Consider the following 8,494-nt stretch of genomic DNA (forward strand, 5'->3'; position numbering starts at 1 on the left):
ACTTCCAGCCAAATACCAGATATACACTGCTGGATACTGGAGGGAGATAGAGGATGAATTGCTCACCAGTGTCCACTGATTAGGGGCTTTGTAATGAAACTTCCATGAAAACCCAGAAGACACACACACGCTGGGGGTGAAGCCTTGAATTTAATCTCCAGGTCCCCAGCACTGCATAAATGGTGCATGTCGGCACACACCTGAGGTCCTAGCACTCAGGAGATGGGGCAGAAGTATCACCCTCTGCTGCATACTGAGTTGGAGGCCAGCATGGGATAGAATACACGAGACCCTGTCTCAGAAAACTAGAGCAGCTGGATGTGGTGGTGCACGCCTTTAATCCCAGAATCTGGGGGGGGGGGCACAGTGCAGAGAGGGCATGGTCTGAAGGTCTGATGAGTAAGTGGAGGCACCTGGAGGCCTGTGCCTCTTAAGACTACATGGATGCAGCACATCCCAACCTTCCCACAAGCCTCACTCAGCATCTCTTCATCTTCATCTGGCTGCTATTCTATACCCTTTGTGATGTTCCTTTTCCCCTTCCTTCCTTCCTTCCTTCCTTCCTTCCTTCCTTCCTTCCTTCCTTCCTTCCTCCTCCCTCCCTCCCTCCCTCCCTCCCTCCCTCCTTCCTTTCTTTTTTTTTTTTTTTATTTTGAGACACGGTTTCTCTGTGTAGCCTGGCCGTCCTGGAACTTGCTCTGTAGTCCAGGCTGGCCTTGAACTCACAGAGATCCACCTGCCTCTGCCTCCCCAGTGCTGAGACTAAAGGCGTGTGCCACCCCATCTGGGTTGTTGATGACGTTCTTTATAAGTGGATTCAACACGTGTGCTAGGAGCTTCCCTAGCAAACCCACAGAGGGGACAGTGGAAGCCTTATGTCTGCATCTGAGCCGGTTGATCAGAAGCCTAAGTGATCAAGCCACTGGCATCTGAAGTAGAAGCAGTTTTGGGGCTGGTGTCCTGAACCTGTGGGACTTGACACTGTCTGCTGGTAGACAATCTCAGAATGGATGAATAGCCAGCAAGAGTCTACTGGAGAACTGATTGTGTGGGGACCCACCACCTCCCATCTGAAGTACTGTGTTGGATAGTGTGTGGACAAACACTGGGTTTTTCCTTATTATATCTTTATAGGGCATCTCTTATGTTTATTCCCTTTACCTTTCTTCCCATCTCCTTACCAGTAAACTGCAGACAACTAACTTCACCTGTCAGGATGGGTCTGCAGATTTAAGAAGACAGGGCCTGGTGCACGGGAAGTACTTAATTAGGGGTTTTCATGGAGGTGAGTTCAAGATGACTGTCGTGTAACTTTATTACAGACACACAATCTGGTACGGTTGATTCAAGATGCTTGCTGAAGCACCCCACAACACACTTTCAGGCCAAGGTACAGTGTTGTCTTAGCAGTGAAGCTTTCCTGGAAAGCCAGGCCATGTATTAAGGTGTGTAACCACCGTCTGAAGGGGATTCCGCACAGACTATAGCTGAAATGAAAGCATTCTAGGGTGGAAGCTGACAATAATGTGGTTTCCTTGGTCCACACTGACTTTCTTTATGCTCTAATTTCAAGACACTGGAGATAAGCATAACCTAGACGACAGAGTGCTAGACAGGCTCGTGAGGCATCCTCTGCCAGTGGGGATTTGATTGCTAAATACAGGAATGCTCGGACTGAGGGTGAGGCTGAGCAGTTGACCACAGCCTTGGTTTCTACTTCTCTCCCCCTCAAACAAACAAACAAAGGAGTTGCCCTCCTTGGGACATTGCAGGACCTCCTGAAGAGCATCAGGATGCTAGAGCCGATGTAAGGAGAAGGCATTCCACTGGACATGCTCAGGAGTCACCAACCTTGTGTGTGTTACTTTAGTGAATTACTGTTGAATAATAGAGTGGTTCACCACCCTCCATGTTCGTCAGTAATATTTTTAGTTAGAATACAATTAAAAGTTTCCATTCACAAATATTTGGAAAGTTGAAATGTCAGCTGACTCCTTAGAGTTCTTGGCTACCCATACAGCCCAGGGTAAAGCTAGATAATTGGTTCCTAATGGTTGACAATCAGTGCTGGACCTAGTCAGAGAAGCAACCACTGTGTGTAGGGCGACCCCTGCTGTTCACAGGGCAGACGCAGGAAAGAGAACCAAGTCGGGCACCATATGGAGCAGTGGTTCTCAACCTTCCGAACACTGCCACACTTTCACACAGTTCCTCATGTTGTGGTGACCCCAACCATAAAAAATTGTTTTCGTTGCTACTTCATAACTGTAATTTTGCTACTGTTACGAATCATAATGTGAACATCTGTGTTTTCTGTTGGCCCTTGGCTACCTCTGTGATATGGTCATTCACAAGGGGGTTGTGACCCCCAGGTTGAGAAACACTGACTGGAGGCTCTCACCTCAAACTGCAAAGAATCATGCTTGAGGGCCGAGAGATGGCTCCGTGGGTGACGGCGCTTGCTGAGTTCAGTGCATATGGTGGGGGGAGAGAACTTACTCTTCCTGCAAGTTGTCCTCTGACCACCACGCAAAACAAATAAATGAATGAATGAATGTGTGAGCGTGGGAGAGGAGCGAGAGAGACCCTACTTGCTCAAAGTTACATGTTATAGTTCAGAAGCTGAGACCCAGAGGTGAACCCAAAGAAGTCAAATGTTCTGTCTGCTTTCTCTCAAATAGTTCAGTCTTGGAGGAGAAGCAGCTGCATGCCCTGATGTGGACCTTCTTTGAGTGTCTTTCATCTTTGTATAAACTAGCAAGCACATCATAATTCCACTCTGCCCGTGTCTCTGAAATTTTTTAAATAAGTATTTGTGTGTGTTGCCGTGGCCTGTGGAGGTCAGAGGACAACTTGTGGGAGTCGGTTCTCCTCTTCTACCATGTGGTCCAGTGGATCAACTCAGGTCATCAGGCTTGGCAGCAAGTGCCAGTACACAACGAACCATCTTGTTCCAACTTTTCTTGTTAGGCATGAGTGTGCACATGTGTGTGTGTGTGTGTGTGTGTGTGTGTATGAATATGAATGCTGAAGCTGGAGATTAACATTGGGTATCTTCCTTGATCATTTTCCACCTTGTGTACACAGGCAAGGTCTTTCAGTTAACACGGGGCTGGCTCATTCAGCCAGCCTAGCCAGCCAGCCTGTTCCATAGATCTCCTGTCTCCATCTCCTGAGTGCTGGGATTACAGGTGGCCGAGATGCCTGCCTGGCTCTTATGTGGATACTGGGGCTCTGAGCTCAGACCTTTGTGTTTGCACAGTGTCTTAGTTAGGGTTTTTATTGCTGTGAAGAGACACCATGACCACGGCAACTCTTATAAAGAAAACATTTCATTGGGGGGTGGCTCACTTACAGTTCAGAGGTTCACTCCATTATTATCATGGTGGGAAGCATGACAACATGCAGGCAGACATGGTGCTGGAGCTGAGAGTCTGACATCTTGTAGGCAACAGGAAGTAGACTCACCAGTCACACTGAGGGAACCTTGAGCAAAGGAGACCTCAAAGCCCGCCCCCACAGTGACACACTTCCTCCAACAAGGCCACACCTCCTAATAGTGCCATTTCCGCTGGCGGCCATTTTCTTTCAAACCACCACAAACAGCAAGTGCTTTTCCCACTGAGCCATCCCCCTAGTCCTGAAAAAAATCTATTATTACAAAAAGTTATTATCAGCCAGGCAGTGGTGGCACTTGCCTTTAATCCCAGCACTCAGGTGGATCTCTGAGTTTGAGGCCAGCCTGGTCTAGAGAGTGAGTTCCAGGACAGTCAAGGCTACACAGAGAAACTCTGTCTCATAAAACAAAAAGAAAATTTTTAAAAAGTTATTATCAAAGAGAGCACTCTCCCATGTAACTCTAACTACTCATTTCCGCTTGCCTCTGGCCACAATTATGAAATTTGTGCTTAAAATAAAATGTGAGTTTAGATATAAAAAGAGAGATATTAAACTACCAAAAGGGATTCGGTTCTAAAAAAAAAATGCCATCAGAGAAGTAAAATAAAACAGAGGAACATTTCATATAGGAGCTGGGAGTGTGATAACTCACCCTAACCCCGGGCTGGGGTCTGTACTAGAAAGTAGAGGATCTTATAAAACACACTGTCAAGTCAATTGTGAAAACGGAATATTGGATTAGGCTCAGTAAAGGTATCGTCAGTATTCAAGCTTCTGCCCTTGATTGCTGTGGTCATACAATAAAATTCTTATTTTTAGGAAATACTTACTTGATGCACACGTATACCTTAGGGTGTGCACGATTTACCCTCAAGCAGTTCAGGGAGAAGCGTGGTTGTGTGTGTAGAGAGAGCTGGTCCACCTGAGCACAGATGGAAGGCTCCGGGGCAGGCACTGTACGGGTTCTCTGTTCCACTTTGCAAGTTTTTGTTAAGCTTGAAATTACTTCCAAAGAAATGATCTAAAGTAGATGGATGCAGCAGGCCTATGTAGTCTCAGCACTCAGAAGGCTGAGGCAGGAAGATCTCAATTACAGTGTCAGCCTGGGCTGCATAGTGAGGCCCTGTCACAAACAAAACAATACAAAACAGATCTTGTAACTTAAGGAACTAAAGTTTATGAAAAAATACTTTTCCAATTAAAAATAACCATTTTGACATATAAAAATTGTGTGTGTGTGTGTGTGTGTGTGTGTGTGTGTGTGTGTCTCGTGTGCATGTACACACAGAGGTGTGTCACATTGTCCCGGAGCTGCAAGTGGTTGCCATCTGTCTGCTCTTGGTGCTATGGACCAAATTCCAGTCCTCTACAAGAACAGTACACACTTTTAAGTGCTGAGCCATCTCTCTAGCCCTATATATTATTGTAAAAATTTACCCACTTTGTGGCATATTTTTTAAGCAAAGCATGCACTATCAAAAGAGGTTATGGGGCCACGAGGGAGAGGTGAGCTGGGGGATAAGGTGAAGTTTCTGTAAGTCCTATCTAACCTATTCATGCTCTTATATTTATTTCTGCTATCTCCCCCCCAATTTGGGTTAAGGACCTCCTTAAATTTTTTTTATGAATTAATAAAACCATTTAATGCTGTGAATTTGATATAAGAATTCTGGCCCTTATGAAAAATATTCTTGTCTGTGTTTTTAATGTGAAACAAAAGCTACTGGAACTTAAGAAAGGGTTGAGTTTACCACACACAGCTCAAAAGGTTTCCTGTTTGTTTGTGTTGGTGTGTTAAACTTGAAGACTGTGTTCATGAAGAATTGAAAGCTAGCACTTGTTATAGAATAATCTCTTTGTACACTGTAAAGATGTGTCTTTGCCAAGGTGCCTTCTGATTGGATCAATAAAGAGCTGACTGGTCAATAGCTAGGCAAAAAGAGGTTAGGTGGGAGAGCCAAATTGAGAAGATGCTGGGAAGAAGAGGGGCAGAATCACATGGAGTCACCAGGAGACACAGAGAAAAGCAAGATGAACATGCCATGCTGAAAAAAGGTATTGGCACAAAGTAGAGATAAGAAATATGAGTTAATTTATGTTGGCCCAGCTAGCTAGTAACAAGGCTAAGCTATCAGCAATCATTTATAATTAAGTCTCTTCATGTTTATTGAGGAAGCTGCAGTCCCAATGAAAAACTCCACCTACAAGCACTAGTTCTATAGAACTGCTAATAAGATTAGTTAAAAGGAACTCCATTTTGGAGGCCAGAAAAATTATTGAATTAGATCCCAGAAAGTCTGGCTTCTGAGGTCATTCAAAGTTCCTGATTCTTAATAGATAACAGTGGAAGGGGATGGCATTGCTTAATTATTTGACAAGTAAGGACTGCTGTGACTGAAATAGTGCCTATTTACTTTCCCTTTTGGGGGGCTTTTCCTGAAATAATGGGATGAGCACATAACACTCAGACTGTCAGTCTTCATTTAATACTCCCTACTGGGTTTATTGTGGTTCTCACAGGAATTCTTTGTTTCTGTTATAGTCTCCTTTTGATGAAGAATCATTTGGGGTTTGAAGTAATGGGTTGGCAGCTCAGCCCAAGTGTTAATGCCCTAATAACAATATACTTGACAACAACAACAATTGGGAACAAGGAGAATTACAAAATACATGGATAAAATGTATTACAAAATGTATGGCCAGCCTGGGCTACCAAGTGAGTCCCAGGAAAGGCGCAAAGCTACACAGAGAAACCCTGTCTCGAAAAAACCAAAAAAAAAAAAAAAAAAAATGTATGAAAGAAAATTCAACAGTTGGGTTTATCCTCCTTTGAGAACCAAATGACTTGCTCTTAAACTTACTATTCAGAGACAGTTATCTAAATACACCAGAAAGTGACAGCCTGCATATACATGCCACTGCTCAGCCCATAAATATCTTCATATAATTCCTTTTCCAGCAACTTGGAACATGGGACTTAAAAGCTTTTCTGTTCCATTTGCATGTAGGTGCCAATTACATGTGCCATGATTGCCACATTTAGCAACATTTTAAACGTATCCTGTGGAGTTTGTGGGTACAGCTAAGTGGTTAAGCATGAGCTTAGCATGTGGAAGGAATCGCTGGGTTTGGTTTCTATCACCCACAAATGAAGCAAAACCTGTATCCTATTAAATTCATGCATTCATCGCTAAGGAAGAAACATGGGCATAGAACCACATAAACTGATACCTAACCCTGGGAAGTCTCCACTTCCATGGGAATCAATGAGAGAGAAATAAGTTATTTGAGGTCTCACCAAAAAACATAGACACACTCAACTAAATAATGACAAAACTGATTCCTCAGGGACAGACTCCATCCTCTCTCCAAGGATGACATTGTGTTGTGATCATAATTGACAATGATACATCAAGTAAGGAAGGGTAAAACCAAAGTAAATTTCATACATTCTAGAAGTATGTGTCTCAGATATCAATATGACAAAGCACACTTATATAATTAAAAGGTAACTGCAAGCAATTCAGCCAGCACAAGGACATGCATTAATTCAGTATAAAGAATATAAATATGTCTATAATTTAACACAATTATGTTAGAAAGCTTTACAGAGAAGATAAAATAATGATAACTGAAACATTCATGGTGTATTTCCAAGAAAATCAGTAATACCAACCACATACCATTAGTACTTTTAAATCACTGAACCAGGTTCTGCTGCCATGCCATGCCTTCCACCATGGAACCCTAAACCAAAGTAGTTCATTCTTCCTTATGTTGCTATTGGCCATGGTATTTTTATTACAGCAACAGAAAACTGATCTACTAGGCAAGGACCACTACCATTTGAGCTACATCTATAGCCCCTCAAGTTAACTTAATTTTTTTTTTTGTTTTCTTTTTCTTTTACAGGGTTTCTCTGTGTAGCCTTGGCTGTCCTGGGGCTCACTCTATAGATCAGTTTGGACTTGAACTCAGAGATTCACCTGCCTCTGCCTCCTCAGTGCTGGGATTAAAGGTGCACACCACTACTGCCTGAACTTAATTCTCTAGATGAATTTTAGCACATTGTGGCTACTTTCTTTTTTGTAGGATACTCTTTTTGAAGGTATCTCACTGGTTATTTGGAGGGAGTAGGGAAAGGATAACAAATCCAATTCATTTAAAGTTCTGTATCCCATCTATGACCTTATTGACCTCACAAACTAGTTGCTATATAAGGACTAGTCTGAGCATCAGGATCATGAGAAAATAAATAAAAATGTTGTGATTTAAAGAAATCAGCCTGCTTCCATTTTTGGCTCAAAAGCCATCCTATAGTAAAGAAAAATGAGATTCACTCTTGTTTATGATTAAATCTGTTTCTCATGGATTGGGCTGTGCTCCATCTGCAACCTTAACTACAAATAGTTCTGTACAGCCTGTTCCAGGACTAGCAATCATGCCTTTGTTTCAAAAGGTTATTATGACCATCTGTTGTTATGACAACCTTGCATACATGTCTTTGTCAGAAAGTTGTTATAACCAACTTGTTATGCTTAAGTTCTGCTTCTGTAACCCCTATTTTGCCTGCCAAGTCCCCCATTTGGAAACCTCCACTCCTGAGTGATAAAAACCTTTATCTTCTCCATGTCCAATGCTGACCTCTTGAACCCTGATTTTAGGGAGAGACAGCCAATGTACATGAATAAAAAAGCCTTGCTTTGACTAATTTGGCCATGATGATTTGGGTGGGTTGTCTTTCTCCTCTCATCTGTGGGACTAACATGTCCTGGTTAGTTTTTATTGTGAACTTGGCACAACTAGAGACACTTGGGAAGAGGGAACCTCAATCAAAGAATTTCCTCAATCAGTTTGGCCTGTGGGCATGTCTGTACGGCATTTTCTTGATTGCTAATTGATGACAAAATTCTTTTTAAAATGTTGTGTGTATGAGTATTTTGTCTGTAAGTATGTGTGTAGAGCACATGTGTGCCTGGTGTCTGTGCAGGCCAGGAGTGAGATCTCTTGGGACTAGTTACAGATGGTTGTAAGTCACCATATGGGTGGGGGCTTGGAATTGAACTGAGGTCATCTGTGCTCCAACATTACTTCT

Source organism: Peromyscus leucopus, chromosome 4 (genome assembly GCF_004664715.2).
Source record: "Peromyscus leucopus breed LL Stock chromosome 4, UCI_PerLeu_2.1, whole genome shotgun sequence".
NCBI classification, from domain to species: Eukaryota; Metazoa; Chordata; class Mammalia; order Rodentia; family Cricetidae; genus Peromyscus; species Peromyscus leucopus.